The 18,783-nt window shown below is 40.5% G+C and overlaps 1 protein-coding gene and 1 long non-coding RNA gene across 16 annotated transcripts in view; one reads left to right on the top strand and one right to left on the bottom strand.

Moving 5' to 3' along the window:
* The window catches only part of LOC115030086 (uncharacterized), a 101,158-nt gene extending 96,853 nt beyond the window's left edge, over nucleotides 1-4,305 (top strand). For all 14 annotated transcript variants that reach the window (XM_085838216.1, XM_085838217.1, XM_085838215.1 and 11 more), the window contains one exon: nucleotides 1,978-4,305. The gene's annotated coding sequence lies outside the window, so the exon portion shown is untranslated. The remainder of the gene's footprint in view (nucleotides 1-1,977) is intronic.
* Nucleotides 800-18,783, bottom strand: part of LOC147004802 (uncharacterized) — a 38,374-nt gene continuing 20,390 nt past the window's right edge. Inside the window, exons 3-4 of one of the 2 annotated variants that reach the window (XR_015047177.1) lie at nucleotides 13,077-13,201; nucleotides 800-1,273 (exon numbers count right to left, since the gene is read on the bottom strand). This is a non-coding gene — a long non-coding RNA (uncharacterized LOC147004802). Of the gene's footprint in view, nucleotides 1,274-11,249; nucleotides 13,202-18,783 lie in introns of those variants that run through there. The other variant, XR_015047176.1, reaches the window with a different exon arrangement.

Here is an 18,783-nt window from a genome sequence, read left to right as displayed (position 1 = left end):
TTGAGAAGCCAGGTTTAAACATCTTTTTTTTTTTAATAGAAATACAACTGTTTAATTATCTACTGTCATTCCTATCTTAGTCAGGGTTTCTATTCTTGTACAAACATCATGATCAAGAAGCAAGTTGGGGAGGAAAGGGTTTATTCAGCTTACACTTTCATGTTGCTCTTCATCACCAAAGGAAGTCAGGACTGAATCTCACACAAGGCAGGAAGCAGGAGCTGATGCTGAGGCCATGGAGGGATGTTCCTTACTGGCTTGCTTCCCCTGGCTTGCTCAGCTTGCTTTCTTATAGAACCCAAGACTACCAGCCCAGAGATGGCACCACCCACAATGGGCCCTACTCCCCTTGATCACTAACTGAGAAAATGCCTTACAGCTGGATCTCATGGAGGCATTAAACATCTTTTGTTGAGGTTTTCTTTTTCCCAATGGATTTTGAAGATGTGGTTTGCTTTTTCTACTTAGAATAGTCACACTTATAAAGTCTACCTAGGCTGGCCTATAACTGGCAATTCTCTCTCAGTCTGTTATTATAGATATGCAAAGTTAAGCATTAAACAACAAAAACTATGTAGAGATCCTCTCTCAAAAACACTAACAAAATCATAACTTCTGAGTAGTGAAATAATCTTGAGATTCCTCCCTATACATTTTGATATGTGATTCCTCTATTAATTTTATATGTATTATACACAAAATACATTTATTTAAGTACTTTTATCTATAGATGAATAAATATGAATAAAAACCTTAATAATTTGTCATAAATAAACTACAAGAAAACTTTTATTGGGTCCTGAAGAGATATAGGAGTTAAGAGCACTGGCTGCTCTCACAGAGAACCCTCATTCAATTTCCAGTGCCCTCTTCTAACCATTGTAAGCACCAAGCATGGGAGTGCTATACATACATACATACATACATACGTACAGGGAAAACACAAAGGTAAAAATGAGTAAATCTAATAAAAAGAGACTTCTGTGTATGAACAACAACAACAAAAAATTCCTAAGAAGCAGCTGTATGTGACTGTGAGTAAAAACCTGGAAGAGCCGGGCAGTGGTGGTGCACGCCTTTAATCCCAGTGCTTGGGAGGCAGAGGCAGAGGCAGGAGGATTTCTGAGTTCAGGGCTGGCCTGGTCTCCAGGATAGCCAGGGCTACACAGGGAAACCCTCTTGAAAAACAAAACAAAGGCAATGAACAAAAGGAAGATGAACAAACGAATCCTGGAAGGCTTCTGTGTCTTCAGAGGCTGATGAAATCATAGTCCTGTGGAGAGATTGGGATTTTGTGGATTCAGAAGAAAATTCCTTTATTTTGGGCTAGTTTTAGGACAGCCATTCATTCTTTGTCCCACTCACTCTGTATGTGAACTAATGCCTCATGATAATACTAAAATCCCCTTAAAAGCTATTAACTTAGCAGACCACTAGCTTCCACCTACTCAAGAGCTAAGAATGTCACCAGGTGGCATCTTGGAGCTTTCCCCATCAAGTTGCACCCACCTCTCCCATGTGTCCACCAATGTCTTTTAAACTTGCCTTGATTTATGATTTTGTTTGATGTATAAAAGTATAAAAATCCTGTGAAACTGCTTGCACGTTGGAACATGGAATTTGGGGTAATCTAAACCGGTGTTTCCGGGCCATGGTGACTCAAAATGGATCCAGAATAAACAATCCTTATTGCCTTTAAGTTGAGAACGTGGTCTTTATGTCAACATATGAATGTTTTATTTTCTACATTCTAGAACCTTGCTATTATTTAAAAGTGCCAAGAAATGTCCAGAAAGTAGCGCTTGTTAGAAGTAAAATACAATGTAATTAAGTTTATTTAAAAAGTTAAGTCAGCTTGATCCCTAGGCACAAAAGGCCCAGGTCAGAATGTGGAGAATGCTGGAAGTCAATGTGAATGAGAACCACGATTTGCGCTTCTCAAATCTTGATGTTTCTGCATTTTCTTTTCTTTCCTAGGTCTGGATCCCCTAGGTTTGCCACCAGGATCACCAGAAAGTTTGTTAAATAGAGAAGCACTTGATAGAAGGCACCCGGATAAGGATGGGCAGAAATCAGGCCTTGGCTATCTGGATTCTGACTTCTTCAAAAAGATGAGATACACGATAGATGAGAGTGGGTGCCTTCGATCTGACTTCTTTTTCTTTAACAGATTTTTGTTGCTGGGATGAGATTCTAGCCATTCCTAATATAAATACTATTGAAAGCAAAGGGAAACCGAAAATTTAGTTCTTATATCTGCTCACTCTTAAGTCAGAGTAAAAAAAAAGGCTGAAGACTGGGTCTCTTGCAGATGTTTTGTTGTTGTTTCCTCAGGTTGGAATGGTAGGAGCAGAGCAAGATCCTTGATGGGCCAATACTATTATGGCACAAGTTCCAGTATATAGATAATTTCTGCCACACAAAGTCCTAGAAGCCCCTAAAACTGAGTCTATGGGTGCTCAAGTGGTTGCAGACTCTGCTAAACATTACATTGTTTCTGTGGGTACCCTGGAGCCATTCATTAGTGTAGTCTTGGTATATAACCTAGTAAACAGGACCCGAACCAAGTGTATAGTTGTCCTGAGGTACATGAAGAATAAGTGGAGGGGCAGAACTTCACAGTTTGCTTTTTAAAAGATTTTAAAAAGCTACTTATTGGGGTTGGAGAAATGGCTTATTGGTTAAGAGCTCTTCCAGAGGTCCTGAGTTCAAACCCCAACAACCATATGGTGGCTCAAAACCATCTGTAATAGTAATAGTGTGTCTGAAGACAGCTACAGCATACTCATATACATAAAATAAATATTTTTTAAAAAACAGTTACTTATTTTGTACTTGTTATTGTTTTTATCATTTTCTAATCATATGTATATATCTGTGCAAGCTTAAGTACCTACCAACCCCTAATGGATGATAGGAACTATCTCTGGCCTCAGGAGCAGTGCATAAAGCTGACTCATTCCTCCAAGCACGGTCTCATAACAATTATTTCCTGTGTAGAGTCTTTTAGCAAGCTCATCCATGACCACTGAATTTCCATTGGAAATGACTGATTTACTATGACTGAAGAAGCTATGAGGAACTCCAAACTCCCAAAGCATAGTAATTCCATCAGAGAGCTTACAAATGACTTCCAGGGGACTAAGTAGTAGACAAAGGCCCCCAAGAGCACGAATTTATCTCTAGGAGGGGCTCTGGCCTTTTCATACTTGAGGATTTCAGGTTGTGGTCCTAATGCCTTTCTGTAGCATTATCTTTGACAGAGGCTAATTTGGGCTACTTCAGGGTCTAGAAGGTTCTAAACATTTTAAATGCTCCTGTAACCCTTTAATTCAGTTCATCATGTGGCGAGCCCCAACCATTAAATTCTTTTCCTTGCTCCTTCATAAGGGCAATTTTGCTATTGTTATAAATCATGACCTAAATATTTTTGGTGGTTTGCTGTCTGTTACCTTTCTCTATATGGTACCTATACTCATATAAAACCAAAGGCATAGGTATATTACATCATTCTCTGGACCATATGGAATATAAAAAATCCTTTGTGTTTCCTATGAGATTTGCCTGGGAGTTTACAAGGCCTCATTGTTAGCAATATGCATACAGTAATCTTAATTTATTATATTATGCTATTCATATAGCTCAGATTCAACTATTTAATACGATGTTAGTTACTATGATAGTAAGGCGGAAAATAAAGGAACTTATAAGTAGAGGGAACTCATAAATATTAAAAGGATATAGAAACCATCCTATGTTAAGATCATTGGATGTTTCGAAAACGGGAGAAAAGATACTAAAGAGAAAAGAGTCAAAGGGTGCTTCCAAGCCCCAACGACCCCTGAGGACAAAAACTCAACTGGCCTTGACAATAAAAAGAAAAAAATTAAAAAGGAAAAAAGAAATTTTGGCCAGCTGCATGCACTTAAGCCAGCAAAAAGTATAATCAAAGGTTAAAATAGATGCAACTTAACAATTGTAAATATATAAATTTTACCTTTGATTCTATAAACATAAATTGTGTATGTATATACATATATGTGTATATATATATATAAATAAATATATAAATCTTACTTGCCAGACATTAGGCTTAAGTCTATGTGAAATGTGTTTTAGAAAGCTATTATTATTATTATTATTGATAAGGAAAATGCTGGGTAGATACAGTGTTCCAAACCTTAGTTCATTCAAGTCTTCAAGCAATTGCATGGGAACCTACAGACACAGTCCCACTATTCTAACATAAATATCACGTGCTAGTTAATTATATTCTCTTCCTCTAGACACCCACTGAGGGGGGCCTCACATTAGTATTTGAGCCCCTCCAACATCTGTCAAAGTACCCTTTACTGAGATAGTGTGCTTTTCCTTCCTAGAAAGCCCGTCCATGGTGTTAAGAGACTTTGGCCCCACACCCATGCCGTGCAGCTCTGCCAGGGCCTACCTGCTTGACTCAACCCTCTTTGTTCCCTCACCCTCTCTGGGTAACTGAGAGATTTATACCTTGGATATCCTGGGAATGTCTTTCTAAACTAATAAAATTGTTCTTGAGTTTCCTTCTGAGTCATTTCGTAAATTATTGTATTAATGAGACTAAGAACCTTTAGAAGGGCTCCCAGTTTCCCTGGCAGCATGTGATGTTCAAGGTGGGCTCCCCAAATTTCTCAGAAGAGAAAGACATGTACAAGAACAGTCCAAAAAGTGAGCAGTTTCTTCTTTTTTAGACATTTCAGTTTATGTGTGTGTATGTGTCCACAGCAGACAGAAGAAAAGTTTATTGGCTTCCCTTGAGCTGGAGTTAACTGGGCTCTGTGAACCACCTGAAATGGCTACTGAGCTATATCAAGTCCCCATTATGAGTTGTGTTATAAGTGGTTTTGGTGCTGCTTTTCTGATTAGCACACGGGATGGTCCTGGGTAGTTTTCTCTCAACTTGGCATAAGCTGGAGTCATCTGAGAGGAAGAAGCCTCAATGAAGAAAATGTCTCTTTAAGATCCAGTGGTAAGCAAGCCTGAGGAAAATTTCCTTAGTGATTGATGGGGAGAATACCCAGCCCATTGGCCATCCCTGGGCTGGTGGTCCTGGGTTGTGTAAGAAAGTCCAGTAAGCAGCACTCCTCCTGACCTATGCATGGGCTCCTGCTTCCTGCCCTGTTTGAGTTACTGTCTGGTGTGGCAGACCCTCTGGGCCCCTGTGCCTGTGTAGAAAAGAGTCTCTAGAGTAGATGGGCAAAGAGTCGGATGTGTGACATACAGATACACACACACAAGAGAGGTGTTGAATCTGAATGTAATTTTCTGGTCGAGCTTAGACTAATTATATTACAGCGAATATCATAAATTGTAAAACATAACAGATATGGTACATTGAAGTTTTTCAGGTGCAAGAGGAGTGACTACAAAAAGAATTATGTTTACCTTAGAGATTAGTACTTACTTTGAATCAGCCCTGTGCCAGGCAAGAGCTTTACACCCCAACGTTAATTGGGCTAGGGGGGTATAAACTCTTGCCTGGCTTCAGGAATAATGTAGTGTCATGAACCTTGGAATTCTTAGGCCTTGTTAATTCTTATCTATGTCTTATGGAGAATTCCCATTTATCAGTATAGTATATTAATTTGCTCTTGGCATGGAATGTAGTCTGTAATAAGAATTTCTATCTCAGTGAGAATTCCAGACTCTTTCTGCAGACTCTGAATTAATGGCTAGTGTTTTATTGTTTTATGGTAGAGCTAAATTAGTTACTGAATAGGTTAAACTCCTTGCTGCTATCTGGAATCTAAGAACACTGGGAAAAGGCTTTAGCTATGTTAGAATACAATCTTAAAAGGCATTTACTATAAGGTAATGCTTAATAGAGTGCACGTGAATCTATACATTACACTAATGCATTGGAAATTTGATTATTATGGGTTAGGAGAAAACGCCAAACCTCTGAACAAACCTCAAGAACAGCTTCCAGGCTTTACGCCTGTCAAACTGACCCAAACTGGAGAACTGACTTTTGTCAGACTTCCAGGAGAAGAGTCCTAGAAATTCATTTCTCATGAGCAGCTTTTTGGCATTACTGCCTCACAAGCTGGCTCCACTGGAGTCCCTTGACAGTCTGAAATTCCTTCCAGTATGAACAGTAATGTGGAAGCATAAATAAACCCTTTCCTCCCCAATTTGGTTTTGGTCATGGTGTTTTATCACAGCAATAGAAGCTCCAAGACACTGACATTTCCTAAATCCTTAGGCAAACGTTCTTTAATGTGTTACTGGAGATGTGTTAAGTAATACAACAAAGAGAGAAAACACAAGTACACATAGAGCCTATGGTATTGCAGGAAATAGTGAAGAGTATTTCCTGCCATTTGAAAATGTTCTCATGTGCCACAGACCACCCCAGCCAGGTATAGAAAAATAGGAAAAGAGGTATAGAAGAGAGAGAAGATTCCCAAGTCAAAGGGAGAGCAAATATCTTCAACAAAATTATAGAAGAAAACTTCCCAAACCTAAAGAAAGAGATGCCCATGAACATACAAGAAGCCTACAGAATTCCAAATAAACTGGACCAAAAAAGAAATTCTTCCTGACACAAAATAATTAGAATAACAAATGCACTATATAAAGATAGAATATTAAAAGCAGTAAGGGGAAAAGGTCAAATAACATATAAGGCAGACCTATTAGAATTACACCAGATTTCTCACCAGAGACTATGGAAAGCCAGAAGATCCAAGTCAGATGTCATACAGACCCTAAGGGAACACAAATGCCAGGCCAGGCTACTATACCCAGCAAAACTCTCAATTACCATAGATGGAGAAACCAAAGAATTCCATGATACAACCAAATTCACACAAGATCTTTCCACAAATCCAGACCTTTGAAGGATAATAAAGGGAAGACACCAACACAAGGACAGAAATTGCACCCTAGAAAAATCAAGAAAGTAATCCTTCAACAAACCTAAAAGAAGACAGCCACAAGAACAGAATCCCAACTTTAACAACAAAAATAACAAGAAGCAACAATTACTTTAATTTCTCTTAATATCAATGGACTCAATTACCCCAATAAAAAGACATAGACTAATAGACTGGCTACACAAACAGGACCCAACATTTTGCTGCTTACAGAAATCCACCTCAGGGAAAGAGACAGACACTACCTCAGATTGAAAGGCTGGAAAACAATTTTCCAAGCAAATGGTCCGAAGAAAAAAGCTGGAGTAGCCATCCTAATATCTAATAATATCGACTTCCAAACCAAAGATATCAAAAGAGACAAGGAGGGGCACTTCATACTCATCAAAGTTAAAATCTTCCAATAGGAACTCTCAATTCTGAATATCTATGCTCCAAATGCAAGGGCAACCACATTTGTTAAACTTTGGTAAAGCTCAAAGCACACATTGTACCTCACACAATAATAGTGGGAGACTTCAACACCCCACTCTCACCAATGGACAGATCCTGGAAACAGAAACTAAACAGAGACACATGGACACTAACAGAAGTTTTGAAACAAATGGATTTAATAGATATCTACAAAACATTTTATCCTAAAACAAAAGGATATACCTTCTTCTCAGCACCACATGGTACCTCCTCCAAAATTGACCATATAATCGGTCAACAAACAGGCCTCAACAGATACAAAAATAGTGAAATTATCCCATGCATCCTATCAGATCAACATGGAATAAGGCTAATCTTCAGTAATAGCATAAGCAATAGAAAGCCAACATTCACGTAGAAACTGAACAAAACTCTACTCAATGATACCTTCGTGAAGGAAGAAATATAGAATGAAATCAAAGACCGTTTAGAGTTTAATGAAAATGAAGCCACAACATACCCAAAGTTAAGGGACACAATGAAGGCAGTCCTAAGAGCAAAACTTATAACTTTGATTGCCTCCAAAAAGAAACTAGAGATAGCATACACTAACAGCCTGACAGCACACCTAGAAGCTCTAGAACTAAAGGAAGCAAATTCACCCAAGAGGAGTAGACGTCAGGAAATAATAAAACGTAGGGCTGAAATCAACCAAGTGGAAACCAAAAGAACTATTCGAAGAATCAACCAAACATGGTTCTTTGAGAAAATCAACAAGATAGATAAACCCTTAGCCAGACTAACTAGAGGGCACAGGGACAGTATTCTAATTAACAAAATTAGAAATAAAAAAGGAGACATAACAAACAGAACCTGAGGAAATCCAAAACATCATCAGATTCTACTACAAAAGGTTATAACTCAACAAGCTGGAAAACCTGGATGAAATAGACAACTTCCTAGACAGATATCAGGTACCAAAGTTAAATCAGCATCAGATTATCGATCTAAATAGTCCCATTTCCCCTAAAGAAATAGAAGCAGTCATCAATAGTCTCCCAACTAAAAAAAAGCCGAGGACCAGATGGGTTTAGTGCAGAGTTCTATCAGACCTTCAAAGAAGATCTAATTCCAGTTCTTCACAAATTATTCCACAAAATAGAAGCAGAAGGTACTCTACCCAATTCATTCTATGAAGCCACAATTACTTCTGATATCTGAACCATACAGAGATCCAACAAACAAAGAGAACATCAGACCAATTTCCTTTATGAATATCAATGCAAAAATACTCAATAAAATCCTTGCAAATGGAATCCCAGAACACATCAAAAGGATCATCCATCATGACCAAATAGGCTTCATCCCAGGGATGCAGGGATGGTTTAATATAAAGAAATCCATCAACGTAATCCATTATAGAAACAAAATCAAAGACAAAAACCACATGACCGCCTTAGACGCGGAGAAAGCATTTGACAAAATCTAACACCCATTCATGATAAAAGTCTTGGAAAGATCAGGAATTCAATGCCCAAATCTAAGCATAATAATAGCAATATACAGCAAACCAGTAGCCAACAGCAAACTAAATGGAGAGAAACTCGAAGCAACCCCACTAAAATCAAGGACTAGAAAAGGCTGCCCACTTTTTCCCTACCTATTCAATATAGTACTTGAAATCCTAGCCAAAGCAATTCGACAAGAAAAAGAGATCAAGGGGATACAAATTGGAAAAGAAGAAGTAAAAATATCACTATTTGTAGATGATATGATAGTATAAATAAGTGACTCTAAAAATGCCACCAGAGAACTTCTAAACCTGATAAACAGCTTCAGTGCAGTAGCTGGATATAAAATTAACTCAATCAAATCAATGGCCTTTTTCTACACAAAGGATAAACAGGCTGAGAAAGAAATTAGGGAAACAACACACTTCACATAGTCACAAATAATATAAAATACCATGGTGTGACTCTAACTAAGGAAGTGAAAGATCTGTATGATAAGAACTTCAAGTCTCTGAAGAAAGAAATTGAAGAAGATCTGAGAAGATGGAAAGATCTCCCATGCTCATGGATTGGCAGGATAAATATAGTCAAAATGGCTATCCTGCCGAAAGCAATCTACAGATTCAATGCAATCCCCATCAAAATTCCAACTCAATTATTCACTGAGTTAGAAAGGGTAATTTGCAAATTAATCTGGAATAATAAAGTACCTAGGATAGCAAAAACTCTTCTCAAGGATAAAATAACCTCTGGTGGAATCACCATCCCTGACCTCAAGATGTGCTACAGAGCAATTGTGATAAAAACTACATGGTACTTGTACAGCGAAGGACAGGTAGTTCATTGGAATAGAATTGAAGACCCAGAAATAAACCCACACACCTATGATTACTTGATTTTTGAGAAGGAAGCTAAAACTATCCAGTGGAAAAATAACAGCATTTTCAACAAATGGTGCTGGCACAACTGGCGGATATAATGTAGAAGAATGAGAATTGATCCGTTCATATCTCCTTGTACAAAGCTCAAGTCTAAGTGGATCAAAGAACTCCACATAAAACCAGAGACACTGAAATCTGTATAAGAGAAAGTGGATAAAAGCCTTGAAGATATCGGCACTGGAGAAAAATTCCTAAACAGAACAGCAATGGCTTGTGCTGTAAGATCAATAATTGACAAATGGGACCTCATGAAATTGCAAAGCTTCTGTAAGGCAAAACACAATAAAGGCCACCAACAGATTGGGAAAGGATTTTAAATCTGATAGGTGACTAATATCCAATATATACAAAGAGCTTAAGAAGCTAGACTCCAGAAATTCAAATAACCCCTTTAAAAATGGGGTACAGAGCTAATCAAAGAATTCTCAAGTGAGGAATACTGAAGGGCTGAGAAGCACCGGAAAAAAATGTTCAACATCCTTAATCATCAGGGAAATGCAAATTCAAACAACCCTGAGATTCCACCTCACTCCAGTCAGAATGGGTAAGATCAAAAATTCAGGTGACCAGCAATACCTCTCTGGACATATACCCAGAAGATGTTCCAACTGGTAATAAGGACACATGCTCCACTATGTTCATAGCAGCCTTATTTATAATAGCCTGAAGCTGAAAAGAACACAGATGTCCCTCAACAGAGGAATGGATACAGAAAATGTGGTACATTTACATAATGGAGTACTACTCAGGTATTAAAAACAATGAAATTATGAAATTCTTGGGCAAATGGATGTATCTCGAGGATATCATTTTTAGTGAGGTAACCCAATTACAAAAGAAGTCACTTGATATGTACTCACTGATAAGTGGATATTAGCCCTGAAACTTAGAATACCCAAGATACAATTTACAAAACACAAGGAAATCAACAAGAAAGAAGAGCAAAGTGTGGATACTTCATTCCTCCTTAGAATTGGGAACAAAATACCCATGGAAGGAGTTACAGAGAAAAAGTTTGGATCTGAGATGAAAGGATGGACCATCCAGAGACTACCCCACCCAGGGATCCATCCCATAATCAGCCACCAATCCCAGACACTATTGCATATGCCAGAAAGATTTTGCTGAAAGGACCCTGATATAGCTGTCTTGTGTGAGGCTATGCCAGTTCCTGGCAAATACAGAAGTGGATGCTCATAGTCATCTATAAGATGGAACGAACACAGGGCCCCCAATGGAGGAGTTAGAGAAAGCATCCAAGGAGCTAAAGGGGTCAGCAACCCTATAGTTGGAACAACAATATGAAGTAAACAGTACCCCGGAGCTCGTGTCTCTAGCTGCATATGTAGCAGAAGATGGCCTATTTGGCCATCATTGGGAAGAGAGGCCCCTTGGTCTTGCAAACTTTATATGCCCCAGTACAGGGGAATGCCAGGGCCAAGATATAGGAGTGGGTAGGTAGGGGAGCAGGGCGGGAGGTTGTAGAAGTAGGTAGGTAGGGGAGCAGGGCGGGAGGAGGGTATAGGGAACTTTCAGGATAGCATTTGAAATATAAGTAAAGAAAATATCTAATTAAAAAGTAAAGCATGTATCAATGAATAAAATGCAGAATCCAGAAATAGACTTAGCTAAATAAACTCAATATGTATGACAAAAACCAAACCAAACCAAACCAAAACAAAAACCACAGATTTTATTAGAAAATTCCATAGCAATTCCTAATAGTGGATACTAATTGTTAAACTTTACAGTGGACCAGGCAAGATGGCATTGCACTTAAAGCACTGACCATGCAAGCCTGAGCCCTAAACCCACACAAGCATAGGAGAATTATGTCCTGAAAAGTTTCCTCTGACCTCGCCATAAATGCCATGCCATGTGCACAAACACACCTCACAGCATCCTCAGACAACCCTAAGAAGTATACTTTAGAATTTCAAGCATAAAATGTGAATTAAAAAGAGGGAAGGACGTTTGGATTACATGCTACCCTCCAGGCTTCAAGCAACTGCTTTGTACTCCTTTATTTACCAAACATGTCAGATAAACAAAAATGAATACTACAGAAAATAAATGGACAGGCTACAGGTGAAAGATCCTACTTGAATGCAAAGTCCCTATAAATTCGCTTCTGGAAAGCAGAGAAGTGACTTAATGCTGGCTTTAGGCTTCACTTCTTTCCAGGGGTGGCAATTAAAAGTAAACTACAGTTGAACTCGTAATTACTGGACTAAAGTCACAAGAGCCATACTTCCTGGTACCCTTTTCTTTAGGGCATGTGTTTTTGTTGGTTGTCCAGATATGAAAGGCTGGAGACAAGTGTTTGCGATGCTCATGTTTCTGGAACACTACTGCCATCCTGTGGAAAGAACTTCAAAACTGGCATAGGTAAGCGTCTTTCCCATGATTCCTAGCAAGAAATGCCTGAGCTTACTAGGGCTTTCGTGGTTTCTCATAAAGTCCAAGGAGAGACATGTTCTGGTGTGCTTTCTCGTTTTAGACCTAGAAAGTGAGGTCCCCAGAGTGGACAGGCCCTTGCCAGGACAGAGTGGCTTAGGAAGTTATGTAGTGGGACCTGCAGACTTCCTACTGTGAACAAGTCTCGAAGAATCCCATTAAACACTAGCACGGACGCTCTCGGGCTCTGGTTCACCGTTCAAGTCTCATGGAACAAGAATTAGAGAGGGCTTTGGATTGATTACCACCATGTTAAGCACTTTGGTCTGCTCATGTCTTCTGTGTCCAATTCACTGGGCTGCTGCAAACGAAATTTAGTACGTTTGCGAGAATTGAAAGTAGCAACCCTCGGAGGAAGCTGTTTGTTGGTAACACAGATCCAGAGCAAACAGCCCCAAGACGAGAAGACATAGAGGATGCTCCTCAGCTCCTACCCGAAGATCCACTTCTCTGTTTCCCTTCAGATAAGAGCAGACCTCCTAGGGATATCAACCAAACATGGCAGAACAAGATACAAACTAGGCACAAGGAATTTATGAAACTATCTCCGCATGATGGCAGTGTTGCCTTAGAAAAGCCAAGGCGTTCTGTAGCCATGCTTTGTGGCCCCGCCCTTCCAACTGGAAAAAAAAAAAAGCCATCAATAGCTACCCAGACTCTAGGGTCTTTTTGCTTAATATGAGGAAGCAAATACCATTCTTTAAAAAAAAAAAAAGAGTTTAGCTTTTGGTTTGTATTTGATGTTAATAGCAAATGTCTTGGAAAAGAGCCAGCATGGAATTCTGGTACCATAGAAAAGAAAAAGAAAAGCACAAGCGAGTGGGTTCTAAGGCACTCACCTCCATCAGGTGCCTTCTCTTTTAAAGCCCGCCTTATGGCCAGGGCTTCCATTTGCCTCCTTCAGCTAGCAGCAATCTCTCTCTAAGGCTTCCTCAGGATGTCGCATTGTCTTCTGAATGTAGGCCTAGAAAAGAATAGTGACACCTCAGAGCCTGGAGAACAGTGAATCATACCAGGGACTTGATCCGCATCCAGATTCACTTTGCAAGTTCCCTGGGCATCATATTCTATATCTGACCTTCTCACTAGGCAGAGCCTTGTATGACTGGTGGGAGGCTGACTTTCAAGGTAGTGCTGAATGTTGAATGCTACACAATGCCTTAACATGAGAGGCATATGTATTGGGGGAAATCACATGATATTAACTTACGCTTTTATGACAACATTGGAGCAAAAGTATTTTCTTCCATTATTCAATAATGTTTCCTATGGCTTTTGTTTATGACTTTATCATTTGTTTCTTTTTGGTACTTAAGAAATAAACCTACACCTCATATGGACACTTGATTTGTGATTAAGAAGCCAAAACCATACAATGGAAAAAAGAAAGTGTCTTCAACAAATGGTGCTGCTCTAACTGGATGTCTGCATGTAGAAGAGTGCAAATAGATTTATATTTATCACCCTGCACTTTTCTAAGGCTTCAGATCATACTCAAATTGCCTGGATTTACTTTCTTTCTTTCTTTCTTTCTTTCTTTCTTTCTTTCTTTCTTTCTTTCTTTTTTTAAAAAAAGATTTATTTATTTTTATTATATGTAAGCACACTGCAGCTGTCTTCAGACACTCCAGAAGAGGGCGCCAGATCTCATTACGGATGGTTGTGAGCCACCATGTGGTTGCTGGGATTTGAACCTCGGACCTTTGGAAGAGTAGTCGGGTGCTCTTACCCACTGAGCCATCTCACCAGCCCTGCCTGTACTTTCAATTAGGGTTCAGTCCTTCTTTCTAAGAAAAACATGTTTTTTATTAATTATTTTATTTGCTTACATTTCAAATGTCCTCCTTCTTGGTACCCCTTCTATGAGCCCCACATCCTTCCTCCCCGTTGCCTCTAAGAGGGTGCTCACCCACCCACTCCCACTTCACCTTTCTAGCATCCCCCTTCTCTGGGGAATCAAGCCTCCACAGGACCAAGATCATATTTTCCCACTGAGGCCAGACAAGTCAGTCCTCTGCTACCTAGGTAGCAGGGGTAGAGTGGGGTGGGGGTGGGCCAGGGCCCAGCCCACATATCCTCTTTAGTTGGTGGTTTAGTCCTGGAGAGCTCTGAGGGATCCAGATTAGTTGCTATTGCTGTTCTTCCTATGGGGTTGCCATCCCTTTCAGCTCCTTTAGTCCTTTCCTAACAATTCCAGTGGATGGAACTAGAATATATCCTTCTGAGTGAGATAACACAGACTCAAGAGAAATACACATGTGATGTGTACTAATAAGGTAGTGTTAGCCAAAAAGTTCAGAATACCCATGATACAACTCACAAACCATGTGAAGCGTAACAAGAAGGAAGGCCCAAGTGTGGATGGTTCAATCCCACTTAGAAGGGGAACAATATAATCATGGAAGGCAGAGACCCCTGGTGGGAGAGGGGAGGGGAAAAGGAGGACAGCATCAGATATGGGGCAAGACAGGAGAGAAACCCAGAGGGCCAGGAGAATGAATAGAAATATGCAGCAGTGTGGGGTGGGAGAACAGGCAGAACAACTAGAAAGTCCCAGATACCAGGGATGTGGAAGGCTCCCAGAATCCAATGGGGATGACATTATTCGAAATGTTCAACAGTGGAGAAGACAGAACCTGAAGAGACCAACTTCAGTAGATAGACACGGTCCCTAGTTGCGGGATGGGGGGTCACCGACCCATCTCAAACATTTTAACCCAGAATTCTTCACGCTTAAAGGAAATGCAGGGATGAAAAATGGAGCAGAGAATGAAGGAAAGTCAATCTAGAGACTGCCCTGTTGGGAGCCATAATGGGACAAGCTAGTAACTAGCAGGTGATCTCCCCGAGATGGCCCGCTTCAGATTATTATTATATATAGACTGCAACAGGGTCACCCTTCTTAAACAAGGCTGTAAGGGAATTCATATTAGGAAAGATTTCTGCTATTAATATGCTTTTCCTGGCATTCCACCCCATCCTTTCTGCTGAGGAGACTCCTAGCTGGTCTGCTCCCATGAAGACACCATATCCTGACCCATCCTAGAGGACCTGCTGCACTCAGAGCAGCTGAGCATACCCTATACTCAGTTGCATAGAGGGCAACTGACCCAACACACTGAAAGCCTCCCTAAAGTTCTGCTGTATACAGGGAAACAGAAACCATAGTCGGTAGGTCCCCCTGGAGAACATCTTCACACAGGACAACAGCTTGACTGCTCCAGTGAAGATGCAACACATTGAAGGCCTCCCACAAGATCTACTGCAGCCAGGGCAACAGATCAGCACCTTCTCTGCCCCTGTGAAGATCCCCCAGTTGGAAGGTCCCACAGGTGGTCTGCTACAGCCAGGTATGCAGGCCTACCAGGAGACCTGAAGCAACCCTGGGACAAAAGAGATAGACTCCAAACAGAATCACCCAGATAAATAAACACCAGGGACAACCAGATGGCGAGAGGCAAGCACAAGACCATAAGCAACAGAAACCAACATACATGGGCATCATCAGAACCCTGTTCTCCCATCACAACAAGCCCTGAATACACCAATACACCCAAAAATCAGGAAACTGACCTAAATCCTATCTCATGAATAATAGAGTCCTTTAAGGAGGATATTAATAACTCACTGAAAGCAATACAGGAAAACACAGGTAAACAGGTGAAGGAATTGAATAAAGCAATCCAAGACCTAAAAGTGGAAGTAGAAACAATAAAGAAAACACAAATGGAGGCAAACCTGTAAATTGAAAATCTAGGAAAGAAGTCAGGAAATACAGATTTAAGCATCACCAAAAGAATATAAAAGACAGAATAGAGAATCTTGGGTATAGAAGATACTGTAGAAGAGATTGACACGAATGTCAAAGAAAAATTCTAAAAACTCCTAACCCAAAGCATCCAGGAAATTCAGGACACAAAGAAAAGACCAAATCTAAGAATACTCAGAATAGAGAAGAAAGATTCCCAGTTCAAAGGACCTGAAAATGTTTTAACAAAATCATAGAAGAAAACTTCCTTAACCCAAAGAAAGACATGGGTATAAAGGTACAAGAAACCTATAGAACACCAAATAAATGGGACCAGAAAAAATGTTCTTCTCACATAATTATCAAAACACTAAACATACAGAGCAAAGAAAGAATATTAAAAGCTGCAAGGAAAAAGGACCAAATAACATACAAAGGTAGACCTATCAGAAATGCACCAGACTTCTCAACAGAGACTATGAAAGCCAGAAGAGACTTCTGGTGAGTGGAGCGCAGCTTCTGCTCCAATCCAATTGCGCGGGACCTGAGACTGCATTAGTTAGGGAAGCAGAAACCGGCCTGAGTAGGACCACAGGCCTCATCCGGCTGGATCAGCGCCAGGGTAGCGGGAGCGCAGGGTTGCCTGACACCCGCCAGCTACCCACGACCCCCGCCGCAAGATTTTGGGACTGCTGGTGAGTGGAACACAGCTTCTGCTCCAATCCAATTGCGCGGGACCTGAGACTGCATTAGTTAGGGAAGCAGAAACTGGCCTGAGTAGGGCCACAGGCCTCACCGGGCCGGATCAACGCCAGGGTAGCGGGAGCGCAGGGTTGCCTGACACCCGCCAGCTACCCACGACCCCCGCCGCAGGATTTTGGGACTGCTGGTGAGTGGAACACAGCTTCTGCTCCAGTCCAATCACGCGGGACCTGAGACTGCTCTGGTTGGGGAGAGAGAAATCCGGCCTACATAGGGCCACAACCCTCTTCCGGTCAGAAAAGCACCTGAGCAGCTGGGGCGCAGGGTCTGCTGACACTCGCCAACTGCCCACAACACCCGCCACAGGATCTTAAGACTTCTGGTGAGTGGAGCACAGCTTCTGCTCCAATACAATTGCGCGGGACCTGAGACTGCATTAGTTAGGGAAGCAGAAAAACGGCCTGAGTAGGACCACAGGCCTCTTCCGGCTGGACCAGCACCGGGGTACCGTCAGCTACCCACGACCCCCGCCGCAGGATTTAGAGACTGCTGGTGAGTGGAACACAGCTTCTGCTCCAATCTTTAAATAGTGACAACTATAACAACTAACCCCAGAGATTACCAGATGGCGAAAGGTAAACGTAATAATCTTACTAACAGAAACCAAGACCACTCACCATCATCAGAACCCAGCACCCCCACTTCACCCAGTCCAGGGCACCCCAACACACCGGAAAAGCTAGACACGGATTTAAAAGCATATCTCCTGATGATGATAGAGGACTTCAAGAAGGACGTTAATAACACACTTAAAGAAATGCAGGAGAACACTGCTAAAAAGGAAGAAGACAATAAAGAGGAAGCACAAAAATCCCTTAAAGAATTGCAGGAGAACACTGCTAAAGAGTTACAAATCCTTAAAGAAAAACATGATAACATAATCAAACAGGTAGAAGTCCTTACAGAAAAACAGGAAAACACATCCAAACAGATGATGGAAATGAACAAAACCATACTAGACCTAAAAAGGGAAGTAGACACAATAAAGAAAACCCAAAATGAGGCAACACTGGAGATAGAAACCCTAGGAAAGAAATCTGGAACCATAGATACGAGCATCAGCAACAGAATACAAGAGATGGAAGAGAGAATCTCAGGTGCAGAAGATTCCATAGAGAACATCGGCACAACAATCAAGGAAAATGGAAAATGCAAAAAGATCCTAACTCAAAACATCCAAGAAATACAGGACATAATGAGAAGACCAAACCTACGGATAATAGGAGTGGATGAGAATGAAGATTTTCAACTCAAAGGACCAGCAAACATCTTCAACAAAATTATAGAAGAAAACTTCCCAAATCTAAAGAAAGAGATGCCCATGAACATACAAGAAGCCTACAGAACTCCAAATAGACTGGATCAGAAAAGAAATACCTCCCGACACATAATAATCAGAGCAACAAATGCTCTAAATAAAGATAGAATACTAAAAGCAGTAAGAGAAAAAGGCCAAGTAACATATAAAGGCAAGCCTATCAGAATTACACCAGATTTTTCACCAGAGACTATGAAAGCCAGAAGATCCTGGACAGATGTTATACAGACACTAAAAGAACACAAATTCCAGCCCAGGCTACTATACCCAGCCAAACTCTCAATTAACATAGATGGAGAAACCAAAGTATTCCATGACAAAACCAAATTCACACATTATCTCTCCACGAATCCAGCCCTTCAAAGGATAATAACAGAAAAAAACCAATACAAGGACAGGAACCACGCCCTAGAAACAACAAGAAGGTAATCCCTCAACAAACCTAAAAGAAGACAGCCACAAGAACAAAATGCCAACTTTAACATCAAAAATAACAGGAAACACCAATTTCTTTTCCTTAATATCTCTTAATATCAATGGACTCAACTCCCCGATAAAAAGACATAGACTAACAAACTGGCTACACAAACAAGACCCAACATTTTGCTGCTTACAGGAAACTCATCTCAGAGAAAAGGATAGACACTACCTCAGAATGAAAGGCTGGAAAACAATTCTCCAAGCAAATGGCATGAAGAAACAAGCTGGAGTAGCCATT

This window comes from Mus caroli, unplaced genomic scaffold (assembly GCF_978045245.1).
Source record: "Mus caroli unplaced genomic scaffold, Mus_caroli_1 scaffold_5, whole genome shotgun sequence".
NCBI classification, from domain to species: Eukaryota; Metazoa; Chordata; class Mammalia; order Rodentia; family Muridae; genus Mus; species Mus caroli.
This window is presented reverse-complemented; position numbering and strand designations above follow the sequence as displayed.